The sequence below is a fragment of the Amphiura filiformis genome, chromosome 1 (genome assembly GCF_039555335.1).
Source record: "Amphiura filiformis chromosome 1, Afil_fr2py, whole genome shotgun sequence".
NCBI classification, from domain to species: domain Eukaryota; kingdom Metazoa; phylum Echinodermata; class Ophiuroidea; order Amphilepidida; family Amphiuridae; genus Amphiura; species Amphiura filiformis.
This window is the reverse complement of record NC_092628.1, coordinates 26,955,968-26,973,615: the sequence shown is the minus strand read 5'-3', so window position 1 is coordinate 26,973,615 and position 17,648 is coordinate 26,955,968.

Genomic DNA, 17,648 nt, shown 5'->3' with positions numbered 1-17,648 from the left:
AGGGCGGGGGAAGGGGCGACCATGATAGGACCATATGGGCTGATGGGGGTGGGGGATTGTGGGCAGCCGTTTTCGGCAATTTTACTTTGGATTTTCTAAATTTTCAATTTTTGAAATTATCCTGGATGATATCTGTCGTGAAATAAATCAATGCTTCTATAGGCTATAATAGGCCTAGTAGCCTATGCCTATTTATACCCTGATTATGCAATATATAGGCCTACAACAATAACTACAACAACAGTAACAAAACCAACAACCAATATTTTGTTAATCTAATTTGTAAAAATATATTTATAGGCCGCGCCAATTAGATTAGTATAGCCTAAAAATTCCTGAATTATATAATGAAAAAAAACCGGGCAAAAACAATCAATCGCTGCAGTCAGAAAGAAAGAAACGAACAAGAAAAAAGAAAAAAGTGAGAGAAAAATAAAATAAAATAGATGGAATGGACCACATAGGGACTCGAACACGTACCAAAGTTTTCCAGCTCAAAACTATAGTAGGCCCTATTATATAGTCGAACGTGAGTACGGCCGCGCGCTAACCGATTGAGCTACTGAGTGACCTGTGAAATCGATTGATCTCAAACTGACTATTATGGAATAGTGCATACCAGGCTCTTATGGTAAACAATCTCATCACCGCTGTAAATGTCGGAGGTATCGATGGCGAAAAACCTCGATTTGTGCAAAAGTAGCTTAAATTTGGAATGAAATTCAAATGGTAAAGGAATCGACATACTTTTGAGAAATAATGTAGGCAGTTAGAAATCAAAATTAACGTTCCACAATCCAGATATCGATAATGTAACATAACAGTGTTTTGTGGTACAAGATTCTCGAAAATTGTTCCCAAAAACGGGCTAATAAAATTTAATCGGTACTGTATTTGGTTCTTCCCCATGGCAACATTATTTCTTTGGTCGATTTGTAGTACAATACAAAAAAGGAGAAAACAGTCACTCGGCGTGGTTTTATACGGAGTGAATATTTGAAAAAACTGCATGGAACGTGTTTTTGATCTTGTGAACATGGTGCGTAAAAATGATTTAAACGAGGGATTTTCAAACGGATTCTAAAAATTTGTATAAACACACAAAAATAATGTTAAGATACATCCATGCACCAACATTTGACTCACTGCGATATTTGATTGCTGAGAAAACGCGGTTTTAGAGAACAACTTTATACGTCTTTTATACGTTTTTTATACGTTTCTTCGTGTAACCTTAAACGACAATTTATTTACTGGAAATTATATAAACTTCTTGTTAGGGATAACAATATTAATATTTCCTGTACGCTTGTAATATTTCTACAGCTGACTGTTCCTTTATCACAAATCTGTATCGTAGATGTCTTTTGGCATAAATTGATTATTCCACGAAATGCCTGGAAAAAAGTGTTTGTGCTTTTTCGTAAAATTGGCATTTGAACCCTTTATATGCTAGCTTTAGGCGTCTTTTTGTGACAGCGCAGAAGCTTATCGATTTAAGCGATTGTAAGTGGTATCAGAATTTCTTAAAGCAAAGTAGTTCTAGGGTGAAGTAAAAATTTGACCGTGCCTCGGGTAATATCGGCAACTATATTTATTGAGTATGGTATAAAGTATTCGACATAACAAACTGGTATGACCAATTGTGACAAATACACTTCATTCTTGGTATTATGTTGAGCTGCTAAACATATTTAAGCTTTAAAACGGTGAGAAAAATATCAAAACAAAAGAGAAGGTATCCATATGAGGTTTCATCTCTATATCAACCCTTACTAGAATAATTATGTTAGTGTTACTTCGTTATAATACTGGAAAACAATTTACCTTGAATGGGTTTGATAGATTGTTTTTTGTTATGATCACTAAAATGACCGAGGCCAAAATCAAAAATCACCTGCTACCGAGTTCACCCAACAGCAAACACACTGTTTATTATATCAAAAAACTTATGATTATTTATTAATTAGTGCAGTATGGCTATCATTCAAATCACTTAACAATACAAGAATTATTCTTAATATTACTATGCCGATTTCCTTTTGCTATGGTTACGTATCTAAGCCTGGTGATCTTGATTGTCTGCAGCTCCAATATCCGGTATGTCTAAGATCCTATCTACCAAGACAAACCCCTGGTCTACCGCAGTCTCAGTCTAAGTCCTGAAGACTATGTTTTTAATATCTTAGCTGGTATATACAAGTGTTTCCGAATAGTCTTCTATGCTGACCGTAAGCTCCTCTCTCGGAGATCTCTTGAGCAAGCTTTCTGCTCCACTTTACAGTCAGATAACACAACATGTTAGTCCAGCAAAATACCACAGTTCGTTGATGGGGATATTTCAGTTTGTCGCTTCTTTGCCTACCGACTTTGACGCATTTTGATCTCTCCAACACACAAGAACCGCTAACTGGAGTTGGAATACGTCAATTATGGTGACTTTTGTACCACTACTGGCTAACATAAATTCCATAACTCTAAACTGTTGCTCCAATCATTTACTATCCAGACTTTATATATATAATAATAATTATTATTATTATTTATGGTTTATTCAAACACACTCGCAGCTAAAAGCTGAATTGCTGTGAAGCTCATATTACAAAAATATACAATATACAACATGAAATATAAAGGATATTAAAGAACACCAAAAACACACATTTGACCAAACAGGCGAAACTCCCTCCCCTCAACCTAATCCCAAGGCGGAAAAGTCCTCTGAAAAAGGAGAGGACATAAAGTCTGAGGAGAGGGGGCTTCGCCCTGGACGAAAACAAATGACATGTGAGTTGGCAATACTATCCAAAGCATAAATAAACACAAGATCGATATTGCACATAAGTTAAAGATACATTGTTCAGATGACATATAAAAGGGAATACATTATTTAACAAGTTGACCATGTAAGGAATTGCGCTGTCACGATATCTAGTTGTGCGCCATCTAGGAAGAGTAAGTTTGTGTCCTTTTCTGAGCTCACGGCCATGTATTTTCACCCTTTCTTCAGGAAGCCATTCACGAAAAGAATCCATGAGTTTTTGAGCAAATTCAAGAGTCTCTCAAGTGCGCAAGTTTGGAGCGCTTCCTCATAAAATGAATGTTTGGTCAGACCTAAATTAATTCTACACGCGCGTTTTTGGATGCGTCAATTGCAAGAGTTTGCTCACTTGTGATACCACCATGCCATATTGGTACTACATATTCCAATAATGGCCTAACATAGCCTACATAAACAGAAATCATGTCTCTAACATGAAGGTTAAACCGCTTAAGCGTAGTTAGGATATATAACCTGCTAGATGCTCGTTTTATTACATCTCTTATATGTATGTGTCCCATTTTAGATCTGAACTGATTTGAATACCTAAGATTTTGACAACATTCACTTCAGCAAGTTGTTGGTCCGCTATAGTAAGAGGAGATGGATTCTCTTGTTATTGTGAAAAGCAAACAGTCATTGACATACATTTTTTTGCATTAAGAGACATGTTGTTGTTGTCTGACCAAGTAACAAACCTGTGTAAGTCCTCCTGTATGACACTTTTTTTGCCTATTTGTGAATTGTCTACAATGGTGAGGTCATCAACGTATTTCAGCGCCATAACGTGTGAGTCCTGTGCATTAACTTCCTCATTTACAAGACAAAGAAATGATGCAGGACCCACAAGTGTACCCTGTGGGACACCTCCGTTTAACTGCTTCCAGTCAGATGTGACATTTTTGTACCTCACACATTGAGGTCTACAAGACTGAAAATCACAAATGCAAGGTATCGGCTCAGATCTCGCACCCATTTGGAGCATTTTTGAGATGACAACGTTATGGTACACCCTATCATAAGCGTTACTGAAGTCAGTGATCACAATTCGGCTCAAATTCATGAGCTTATCAGCGTATTTTTTAAGGTTATCAAGTAACTTTGCTAGATAATGTGTTGTGGAGCGACCTTTTCTGTTGCCAAACTGGTTACTCTCAAGCATTGGCTCAATGTCTTGCATGAGCCAGTCAGTTATGAATGATTCTGCGGTTTTGTCAAAATGATCCGTGAGCGAGACTGGTCTGAGTTTATCCCAAATTGGAAGCGTAGTTTTGGGTATCGGAACTATATACTATAGCTTTCTTCCACTGGTGGGGCACAATACCGCTCTTAAATGAGGAATTAAAGATGATGGACAAGGGAGAGCTCAACTCATAAGCGGATTCACGAATAATGGAAGCCGGTATACCATCGGGACCGCTAGCTTTCTTTGCACCAATCTTACGCAACTTGTTAAACACGTCCCATTCATTGATTGTGGGCAATAGAGGTGTGGGTCTGAAGGATGGAAGAGTCTCAAACGGCAAAGGAGTCAAATCCTTGCCTATCGACCCAAAGTGGTTGTAAATACTGTCTGCAACCATTTTAGGTACTGACGCGTCAACACCAGGAGGAGGTTGAATCATTGGCTGATTCTTATTGTGCGTAGTTATGATTTTGATTTGACAATAGTCACGATACCATGCAGAGGGATTTGACTTCTTGAGTCTTTGGACTCTGCCATGATAGAACTCCTGTTTTGCTCAAAGTATTGCTCTCTTCACATTATTGTGGTAGAGTTTCCACTGCGGGAGTTTATTGTGGTTAAAAGCTGCATGTCGCTTCCGAATGAGTTCTTTCACAGCGGGGTCATCCAAGGCTTATCCTTGACGTGAAGTTTGATCACTTTGGTTGGAAAGTACTCATCTAATGCTTTCTGAAGAGTCTTGTAAAAAGCATTACACTTTTCAACTGTTCGTTCTGGCTGTGTAACCTCTGTCCACGAGTAATTAGAAACCCAGCGTCCAAACTCGCGAATTTCCGAGTCCTTAACACAGCGTCTAGATGTTGCGTTGGGACTAGATTTGGAACTTACTAGAGGAGGCCAAACAACCCCTGAGTGATCACTCTTTTCAAGTGGTGAAAAGGCGACAGGCTTACGGTAGTGAATCGAAAAATAAGTCAGATTTTTATGAAGCATCGCACGCTGGTGGGTACCTCCACGATTTGTTTAAGATCCTTGTTCTCCCCTTTCTAGAAATAATCATCCCTGTATATGGTATATTACATCATTTCTAATAATAGGTCATTACCTCAACACTAACTAATCAGAATCATTCACATATGTACTATGCTATACCATGATTACTGTAATAGGTTCAATGCATTCACATCTTAAAATAAACTTTGGACCAAGCACTTCCTGTGAGAACACTTTCATGTCTTTATCACAAAGTGCACAATTATTCAGCTTAGCAGCTGTACCACTTAATAGATTATATTGTATTCACCATTCAAATTAAGCAGACGATATTTTGATCGCTTCTCGTACGAGTGTCACTTTTATAATTCCATGCATTAAGGGGGTACTACACCCATTGAATTTTTTTTGCATTTTTTTGCATTTTGTGAAGAAATTACACAAAAAAATTGGACAAAGTGGTATGCAAAATGAAGGGGCAAATCTTCTCCTTTTATTGGTGGCATCGGTATCAATGTAGCTTACATGCTTTTGAAGATAGAAGCCAAAAGGAGGTACATCACTGATGATTTAAATTCACTTCATTTTGGAAAGCTTACTATCAACGGATTTCGTTAAAATTTTGGATATGTGTTGCTAACACATTAGGGAAATAATGTTGATATGTAAAATGGGAATAAGTGGTCCCTGATTTCTTTTATGACTTCATGAACTTGGTGCTCCATAACTATCAAAAAACGAACCGGTTAAAATGCTTCTATTTTCAATGTCGAGCTATATTTTGTATTTTGAACTTGCAACACTATGTCACTGAAACTTAATTAAGCCATAGGTAACAAGTTACCACAACCACACTACAGCAATGTTGAAAAAGATTGTATTTTTGTCACCTATACCACCATATTAGGTAGTTTTCCGTAAGCTTCATTTTTGTGATTTTGGTAACTATTTTATATTTATTTGCCCAATCCAACTCAACTAGGCAATCTAAATTGTACTCACCATTTACATCCCAAGGTATTTTAGTATATCCACCTCACACATTTCCATTATATATCCAGTAACAGACAAAATATCAAAATTGATGCCTCATTATGACATGTATGATATCACAGACTATCACATGTATTCCAAATTGATGCCTGAATTTGACCTGAACCAATTGACCTATAACCTGACCTTTGATGACCTAGCCTTTTTAAATCTCTTTTCCTAACTACATATTATAGAAGATACATACATGGTGTAGTATTAATTGTCTATGTGGAAGAGATTATTTAGGCCTATTTAATTTATTCAGTGTTATAATCAGTGAGTATATTTCTATAGATAGTATAACAAAGGATTTAATGTATTCTATTCATGTATTCTACTTGGACATGTTCAATCGAATAAATTATGGTTTGTTATGAAACACACATCTCAGTTACCAGGATACAGTAAACAAAAAAATATATAGGGCTAAAATGATTTTCTAAAATGGTTTAAAACCACTTTTTATGTAGAGATATTTTATAAGTTCAGGACATGAGATGATGAACATATTTATATACTTTATAAATTTGCAACAAAAAAAAAAGAAGATGGGTACTGATGAAAATCGGGGTATTAAATCGCCTTAACTCTTCAATTATATTTCATCATCATAGATAGTGACACGGCATGGCCATGAAGTCATTGTGCATTTTCCACTTTTATTTGTTATTAATTAAATATCACATAATACGCTTATGGTCTATTTAGGGTATATGGTCGAATCCAACCAAAAGTGTCCACGGGCCAAAAATAAAAGTCCGACATAAAAATGTCTCCACAATTTTTTACTTTTGCCCATTCATTGATGACATATTGGCCTTATGGGAACCAAAAGTGCCATTACTAATCTTGAAATATAAATCCAGGACGTGTGATAGTAAATGTGATATCAAAACCCAATGTTACCTACGAATACCACTAGGATGCTTTCACTATCGCAATACTAATCAACCTAAAACAAATGGAATATTCCCATTAACGCTTTTTCGTGTAATGTAGACCACAGGGTGTCAGGAAAATGCAAGCTCAACCAGAAAATATTTGTTTTTATTTTTATAACGCGATCAATATGATCTTAGTCAATTTATGCTAGTTTATTTTTGAAAATGAAGTTTAGGTCAGTTTCTGTATTTTATTTATCAAATGAGTATGAATCAATTTACACATTGTATAAGAACGAGTATGATATATGTTTTCAAGAATATTAGGAATTATACGCATACACATAACGCTTTATACAATGAAAAGGTGAAGAAACCCGGGTATTCGTAGGTAACATGAGCGATTTAACAATATCTATATTGAGTTTAGAGGTTTAAATTTTGCTATTATGGTAATGAATTAATAAAATGGTAGTTTTAGATCTCTTTCAGATGGTACGTCCAAATGAATAAATGCTATTACCTTAGATCAAATTTTTTTGATGCTTTTAGCAAGATTTTGACCACTTCATTTTGATATACAAGTAGTTAATCAGCAATTTTACATAATAAATAATTGTTGAATGAATCCGTATATGGTTAATAATAGTGTCCTGGGGTACCGCTTAAAGTTTTTGACAATTAATTTCCACTGGTAGGGATACTTCATTACACATGTCATGTATTATGCTGTATGCGTAAGTTACATTTCAGTATTTGTAGGTAAGAATTAGACTTTTGGTGGATATCGCAATCAAAACTTCATTTTATAAAGCACTTTGGATGTATTATTTTCTTTATGTGCGTTTATTGATACTTTAGACCCTATCATGTATTAATAATGTCGGTTCACAGCGTTTGAAAGAGGATTGAAGTAAGAAACAAAGGCAATAAAGTGACTTTAATTTGCTTAATTGCACACAAATCGCTTAAAACCGTTATTGCAGACTTGTGAAGTCCATCTTGAGTCAGTTACGTCTTGTGGCCTTTCGTTTGAGGGCAACTACAATTAGCTTTATACCAGGGTCCATCACTGTGTTGTCTAGATCATGAGACAATGAGAACAGTCGTTTTTCCATGGTATTCGTAGGTAACCTTAGCGAAAACGTCAAAAGTTACCTTCGAATAAATCAATTTGGACACAAATTACTCAGAAACCAGAAGGTCGGTAAACATTTAAAATGAAGCACACATGACAGTTGACAAATCCAAGTATTTATCCCTTCTAATCTTCTTTGAATCTGATTTTTCTTTCAAATGAGCAGACCGTCGTCTATTTCAGTACATATTTTTTTCAATTAAGCCGTATTCACTTTTGCATGGTGGGCATGTATGTGAATTCGCAACTTTCATTGACATATGATTTGATAGCAAACATACAGGCCTTTGTTATGTACCAATATGGGCATAGGCATGAATGGCGGTGTTTCACAATACTGTCATGATGTCAAATTGTATTCGTAGGTAACATTCGGTTACCGAAATTTACCTACGAATACTTGCTTTTATTGTTGACATCTCAGAAATGTTTAAACGCAAGCTATTGAAACTTGGTAAAAATAAAGAGTGTATTACCCTGCACCTATTGCTTAACTATTGTTTACTATTCTCTCACTTTGTGGAAATGACACAGCTTTTAACATGTATTCGGAGGTAATGTATATTTTTTACCAAACCTACCTTTGTGCCATTTAGAATTTCTGGCAGCTAAACACAATAATAAAGATGTCCGAATGCAATGCATTTCAGTATTGGACATATCAAAGCTTGTATCAATTGCGCATTTATTAGTGATTTCCATTTTTAAAGATATATCTAGTGCTATGAAAAATTGTATTCGTAGGTAATGTAAAAAAATACCACTCAAAAAATTATCACAAAAAAATCATAATTATGTACAAATATGTGAAAAATTTAACAGGCAATCTTTGAATACACACCTTTCAGGAAATCAATTTAGATTCAATCCAATGACTTCTTTTCATAACTGATTTAGATGTTTTTAAAAACACCTTAAGAAATATTTTGAAAAAATGGGTAAAACTAGCATGTTTTGGGGTCTCTGTGTCTAAGTTTTTCACAGAAGGGGTCTTATTATATATGGCGCGAAGCGTATGATCAAGGCGAATAAACACAATACAAAAACGAATGCCAATTGATTAATACTTTTAAGTTATGGCCCTGAACATGCCGTGTACACTTTTCGTTGGATTCGACCATATACATATGTAAAATGGCCGTTCATCACTCGATGTTTTTGATGTGGAAGTTGTAGACGTTTGAAACAAAATAAGTAGGGTAACTGGTGCCACTTTTGAACCATAGTAACTGTCTTCATACTAATTCTTAAAGAAGATTAACCTTTACCTTACTGAGGTATTATTTTATAACACGTCTATCGAAGGAGGCGAGTTGTTTTTAACCTATGATCTCTTACAAATCAAAGGAAAACATAATTGCTCTAACTAACATCATAGTTGAAATTAACGAGTCGCACCCCAATAACAAAGCTTTCAACCTCAGTCGATTTCTAATTTTAAATATGGGTTACCGGAGCAGAGTATTATATACACTATACTTGAAGTTGGACTATTTTTTACGCAAAATAAGAAATGATAAAATAAAGATTTTATGACAGATCTAAAATGTTAATAAGTTAATAAACGACATTGATTGAAGCATCTTATATATACTTAATTTTGGTGACATGCAAGGTTTCTTTTGTGAATCAAATTCAATTAGGGAAATAAATCACGGGGTATGACTATCGCTTGCTTGAAAAGCATTGCCACTTATCTGGTGATGCTTTTTTGCGGTCACCGATTCTCGGTCATCTACCTGAAATGCCGGGAGTGTTTGTCACAACAGTTTGTTCAACATAGCCCAAAATTGGAAATGATCAACCTAGTTCTGAGTTAATAGTCTCGGAAAATGCAAAACATCGATTTCAGTTAAGTGACATAACTCTAGGGACATAGCTGGTCTCATTTCATTAAAAATTCGTTGCAATATTTTTTGCTAAGTCGGTCGCTACCTGTAAGCTACATACCTTCCGAATATTGGTAGTTGACTTAGCGTGTTGTCGTCTTTTTATACTAGCAATCTGATTAAGTTTCACATTACTGTAAAGACGCATTACCCAGCAAACACAAAACGGTTTACAGAAAAGGTTTAAATGTCGAGTTATATAAAGGGTATAAAAACATTTTAATAACATTCAAAAAACTTGTTGCAAACACTCTAAAGAGAAGGTCATTTAAGTGTTGACAAACTATTTCCAAATTTGGTACCAATGTATAGATTTGGAGTACAAATATTTCCCACATAATGTTGCTATTGCGTCCTAATGTGAGGGCGCCCTCGTGCTTTAGATTCCAGAGGAAGGGTGTCTGTAAAAGACAGAGCCATCTTTTGAATACGAGCAAATGTCCTTCTGATATCAAATATTTTTGATTTTTAAAATTAATAAAAATTGATATTTTTAAACATGTTGATATTTAACATTCCTCGAAGTAAATTTTCTAAATCTAATGATATGTACTTATAGTATATGTAGCTGGGATGAAAAGCCGACAATCAAATGAAAATGTTAACGTTTTCTTTTGAAGATATGTAATTTTCCCCCAAAACACTTAATTTGTTGGTGTTTTGGGGGAAAAATCATATCTTCAAATGAAACGTGATTAACATATTTTAGTAGGGACTTCGTTTCTAAGGGGAGATATTTAGAACGATCAATATTTCTTTTGATCGCGATTTCTAGTTTCTTTGCTAGTAGTGGTTTGTATGATAAAGCACCGAAAGTCTTCTCGTAGTTGTCTAACAGCAATATAGATCGAGCCAATGACATTATTTAATGCTTATCTAGCTCTATTGTGTCTGCGCTCTAAGGAATAAGAAATTGTATAGCGATAGGAATAATACGGGAATCCAAATTCAAGCAATGATTTGCAAGTAGTTCGTGGGTGAAGTACTTCAGGTTGGCCGTTGGCGGACATGGGATCGACATCGTTCAAAGATTGATTGTTGAAAGTGCAGTAACATTGTCTGATATGCTATTAGTTAAATAAGCATCACGAGGGCTTTATCTTTGAAGTTAGCAGAGTCATTTGACTATACGCAAGTGATCCATGGACACGACATACCACGACCAGCAAACGTGACAAAATCAACATGCCATTGAGGGCTATACAGAAAAGAATAGGAACTAGGATTTGCAGATTCAAGAGACCGAAAAGAATTTTAATCATTAGGACCGAAATCAGTTTTCGTATGAATTATTCTATACGCGAAGTTAAAATGCATTCCACTATAAATGCTAATACAGACAGAAATCGTTTTTATTTAACCCGATAGGTGACAATGAACCTGTTTTTTGTAATGCATAATTGATCTTGTATTAACCAATGGCATCTTTTCGATTTAAAACAAATGAAAAGCAAAAGTTGACTTCGAGAACTGTTAAATATGAAACATATCATTTTTTTATCAATTGCCAGAAAATGTGTAGCGACATTCTACAAATCTACAAACTATTTGATATTAGAAGGACAGTCTTCGTGTTCAGAATGCTATTTTATAGCATATGATATACTCTCATGTCCAACAAAACGTACTGTCCAAACGTTCATAGCCCAGCCCTTAACATATACATTTTCTAAAGATTGCGTATCCATATCAGTTGGTACTTTTTGAATATTGATGTCATACTTGTATAAAATGATATGCCACCAGTTCATGAATGAATACCCTTGAGCATTTCCCAAATCACATTTTCAACTAGCCATGTTTCTTTAATTACAAAATACATCAACATCATTGTCTAATATGTTGTCTAAAATAAGCTAAGATTGAGAAGGTTTTCATTGCATTTTGGCGATCCGCAAATAGTCTGGCCAGGGGTGATGGGTTCTACTTCTACGTTCAGAAGAAAGATGGAATTGAATAAGCCCTTGGTGGCCATCAGTTGTACGTGATAAGTGGGTGTACTACGTCAAATCACTGCGTTTTTTTACATCATACCACCCTAGAAAAGTGCATAATGGGAAAAAGGGAAAGGTGTACTGCGCGACATCAATCGTCCAGAGGGTCAAACACTGGCTGATTGTCAAAAGTATTGGATGGCTATCAACCAATGAACAAGGTTTCTATTATAAAATCAGTATAATTTTCTTAAACTACAAAGCAAGAGACAACTTACTATACGTTATAGGCAAACGTGGGCGTTTTCTTAAATCACACACTTCAAATTCCGTCCTCACCTTGACTCAGAATTTAGACTATACGCACGTTTATTCAACGTTAGCAACATCTCCATCATAAATAATTAAATTGAGCTTAAACTGGCAATTGAAATGCCTACTTTTTCGCTACTGCTGTTCGACACCATACATTAAACATTAGTAATCAATAATTCTACTTACGATATTCAATCATTGTCTTCACGTCAAGATTTACTTAGGAGTTAAATACTTTACAAGCGAACTCCTATGACGTGACTTGTCATGGCTTATTGCCCTTTCACAGTTTTCTAGTTTGGTAAGAAAAGTGGCATCTCTCGTTCTACCTATAAAGACTTATCTGTTGGTCTCAAACTTGCATATTATGTTCTTACAATTTAACAGTGTATTTAAAGCAGATATATTAACATACTAAAAATACATGTATAATAAATTTGCAACTGAGTCATAGTGCGGCTATGTCCACGGCAAATTCACCGTGACCTTTCCAGCCATAAACCCGCTTAGTGAAGATTAAACCGAGATATGCAGTACTAAACCATTATAGTAATCGATTGTCCAATGCAAATTTATTACCACGTTATAATATTAATCAAATGAGCGATCGAATTGGCCGCTACGGTCGACTAATCCAATCGATAATGACGCTATTGACATGTACGGGCGGAGCTCCACTGACGAGTTTTGGGGTATTTTTCAATGGATTGCAGTCATTTACTCATCAATGCGGTCCCCCGTTATTATAAGGACTATGCTAATGATTTAAAAATTGACATGTAGAGAATAAACCATACTTGATTGACAGAAAGTACTAAATTTGAACCTATTACGGTTTCGTGACACCCCTCTTCCAAATCCGACCAAGCCAGGGCGGCCCGGTGAAGCAAAATGTGCATTGGAATAACACGGGAGTTTGGATATAACGGATGATTTCTTTCTCATTGTCCAGCAAAATAGCTATATTTGTCAGTAGGCCTATTTCAGATTTGTGTTGAAATCCTACTGTTGAAACATTACCTTATTATTTATGAACTACATGTAAGTTTTCTAAAATAGACCCAGCTTATATAAATACACGCCTTGCGTATTTATTTATTTATTTATTTATTTATTTATTTATTTATTTATTTATTTATTTATTTATTTATTTATTTATTTATTTATTTATTTATTTATTTATTTATTTATTTATTTATCTATTTATTTATTTATTTATTTATTTATTTCCTTTGCGAATTTATTTTGCGAATGGATCTGAGAAGGTGTAGGCATTTAGGCCTATTATAAAACTACACATTTATTTTCAATTAGTTATTTCGTTTTGTTTGTTGAATACAAACTATGAGAAGGACAAAATAACTTTTGTACAAGAAAATATTATTCAAAATAATCAGGTTACAGAAAGCTATTTTTGAAAAGTCACTGTATCTGAAAATGTCAAACGAATGCTGATGCTTGGGAAGGAATGATGGTATTAAACAAAACTCAATTTACATTGTAAACCAGTTGAAATAAGATGGAAAAAAATGTTTAGGAAAAAATAATGCTCAGAATAATGTTATGCATAAAACGTAATCGCGCCATTACACGTCGCGCCATATAATTTCGTGTAACAAAAACCGGTGGACCATCATCACCTATAGAACCTATCCAATAACCGGAACGGTATAACAATAGAGGCCCTGCATCATTTTATCGACTGGCTCCAAACAAAGGATTTGAACCGGTGTCCTTCACCGTAGTTATGGCGGAGTGCAGTTCATTCAATCAAATGTTGTCATCAACCTATTTGATCGTAGTGCAGGGTTATGTGTGTGAGATGAACTGTCACCAGAGGAGGCTTAAAGGCATTCCTACAATGCACTATGATTGGGAAATATGACCAATATAACCTAATTTTAGAGGCAAAGTCCCCATTGCCACACACACAAAATGGTCATTTTAAAACTGCAGCCAACGAGCTAATAGTTGAGACTTATGACTGATATTTGATTTTCTTACAGGAAACATTCATATTGTCACACTGCATTAATTTATTCCTAAGTCTCGATGTTTTCAATGTTAAATAATAGGATGAAAACATCAGATATTCCCAATGCAAAGTATGGTCAACTTGCCACATGTGTACAAAACCAGACATACCAAGGTCAGAAACCCCATTGGGTCATGGGAATGTCTTTAAACATCCTCTGAACTGTCACGGTAGATTGCAATCATGCTTTTGTTGAATGCATTTGAGTAGTCCGCCATATTAACGGGATGATACGTCACATGCAAGGCCTCTATTGAAATGACAGGACAGATTGGTGAACAGGTTGTTTTGCTATATTGGATAGGGTCTATGCCCTAAGTTGAGAATGGACCGTCCCACTCGATTTGTAAAAGGTCGCGAACCCTTTGGGTGGACCCAAGTAACTGCCTAAAATGAGGCAAAATTGAAAAGAAATCGTGTTTTATATTGAACTTGGGAATTTGAAAAGTATAAATCACGTTGGGTCTAAGGCTGTGCTAACACTTTTCTTTGATGACTTTGGCAGCATTTTTTTTTTTTTTTTCAAATATCTTAATAATTCAAGAATCTAAGCTAATTAAACAGACAGTAGTGCAGTCCATGTTGTCATCAACCTATTTGATCGTAGTGCAGGGATATGTGTGTGAGACGAACTGTCACGGTAGATTGCAATCATGCTTTTGAGTAGTCCGCCATATTTACTGGATGATACGTCACATGCAAGGCCTCTATATGCATCTTGGTTGCGATTTGTACCAGAATCTTTGCTCGTGGTTTGTATACTCATCATGATAAAGACCCGAACGTCTTATTGTTGTTTTAATGCACAAGTCTAACAGCAATATATTGAATTGAGCCAATGACATAACTTGTTAGTAGAGGTTGTGTGGGCTACTTCAGGTTGGCCCTTCGCGTAGGCAAATATGTGGGATAGGAATGGTTGAACAATGGATCATCCATATTCTAAGACGGAATCATTTAAAGAATACAGAGACATCCCACAACGGCTTTATCTAAAGTAGCAATACCAAAGTTGTGGTTTGTATATTTCCATTGCATATACTTATTGAATCGACCGACAAGATTACTTGCTGGAAATGTAAGCATTTACAGATTCAAGAGAAGGGAAAGAATAAATTACTAGTTTCAACTTCAGTTTTCGTATGAATTATTCCATAAGTAAAGTAAAAATGCATTCTACTATAAATGCAAATGCAGAGAGAAATCGGTTTTAATTTAAACTGATAGGTGGCAATGAACCTGGAAATGTTTTTGTGAAATCAAGTATTATCGATCCTAATTTAACCAATGATTGCATGGTTTTTACGTCTCTTTGTATATTCTCATTTCATTTTTCACTCAACAGAACATGTCTCGCTTTCATGGAAATGTTACTGAATTTAATCTTAATTTCCTCGCAGCATGTTTCGACTTTAATCTCGTGTTCTTCAGAAATATCCCGATGTACTCCGTATTAGCTTTTAGCATCATTATCCACCTATTCTAAAGCGCTCCACAGACTCCGAGTATTGTACGTACAATATTGTATGCAACATATCTACGTTATTTAATCTATTGCCATTCTATTTCCAGTAATGTTTAAGTTCTAACGAATGTTTGATGACGAAAAATCGATAATATGTTACATGTAATATCTAGTAGAAATATATTATCGATTTTACGTCATCAAACATTCGTTAGAACTTAAACATTACTGGAAATAGAATGGCAATAGATTAAACAACGTAGATATGTTGCATACAATATTGTACGTACAATAAAAAGTCTGAATACTGCTTAACACTTCCATTCAAAGTCCCACCGACTTAAAATAATTATTGATCAAGTAGTTTTGGATTATACAAAATGTCTTCGGTTGACTTACTTTTTTGGAACCGTTTATATCTATGTAGAAAAGTGTGACTGTTGATAAATGGGTGTATTAATCAGTGAAGTTGATAAAAGATGACAACAAAAACCTGCTCTCTTTAAAACAAGAGAATTGATCAAGTAGTTTATGGATTATACCAACTCAATATATAGCTGAATAAATTTCATTATTTATTGGTTCCACTTTTTCTGTTCATTGTGTACAGATGAAAATACTCTGATTAAAGATTATTGTGGAAAACATTTATTCAAGTTATTTATTGCACGACAGAAAGAAAAGAGGTTGAAATGAGGGAGAGAGTGTGTGGGGAGAGTAGGGGAACAGAGCAAAACAAACAGTGTGTAGGGGATATGCACAGGCACTGTTCGTCACCTGTCACCGCGGGTAATTTTTGACCAGTCATGTAGAGAATGTAATGGTACACTGACTTGAGTACTCTTTTGTATTTTATCGCGAGTTTTTTTTAAATCTAAATTATTTGATATCAGAGGACATTCTTCATATGCAGAATGCAGTTCGTTCGTGAGTCTGGTGTGCTCTCAGGTCCCACAAAAATACTGTACAAATGTTGCTAGTGTAGGATCGATTTATTTGTTAATACGTATCCACATCTTCAGCGTACTCCTCAGTTATGATGGTCAATAACTGTGTAGGTATCTGAAGCCCCACAAACGTGTTATGAGACTAGCAGTGATTACACACTCAGTGTTTATTGGATAAAGCGGTCGCAATAAACGGCCGTGCTCTCCGACCGCAGTTTGGGATACAACTTTTACCATACAAGGTTCATTCAGATCTCACACCACCAAATCAGAGTCCCATAGAGATATGTGCTAAATTTGCCTTAAGAAAACGTCATTTTTTATTCACAGGAGCGACTCAGTTTTAAGCGACAGCTATGATGGTTGAAATCAGCCCTTGCCTGATCCCTCTGGCTGGGAAAAAATATAGGTTGACCGTCATTATTTTTTACGACTGGCCCTCGAAGTCTACGATGTCTGGGAATTGCCTATTTTACAGGCAAAACCATGCCAGTGTTTCTGTAAAGAGAAGGCTGCTTAAAATCATTAAAAGTTATTTGATCTCGCCCATCTGTGGTACACTTGCAGGAAATAATATTACTAATCATGACCAATCCAAATTTGGCTAAAATTATGCAAATTTCTGCTCATTTTAATGCTTAAATACATGGGTTTTTCTAAGAAGTGAAATTAAGGGCGCACAACGATATAATTCTATTTGGTGGTGTGAAATCTGAATGATCCAACATGTTTCTAATTGTCCTTAATTTCAGACTATTTTAATCTAATTAACTTATTTTTAGCATAATTTGAGCAAGAAGCTGGTTAAAAAAATTTTCAAGCAGAATCATTGTGTCTCTGACATGTGCTATCTACTGAAGATAGCATTGTGATTACCAAGTTAAAAGTTCACCAAGACTTAGGCTTTCAGAAATTTACAGTCAAGAGGGACAAGAAGCCAGGCAGACACACAGAAACAAAGAAGAACATGTCCACAATGCCTGAATTATAAGTGTTGAATTATATGACC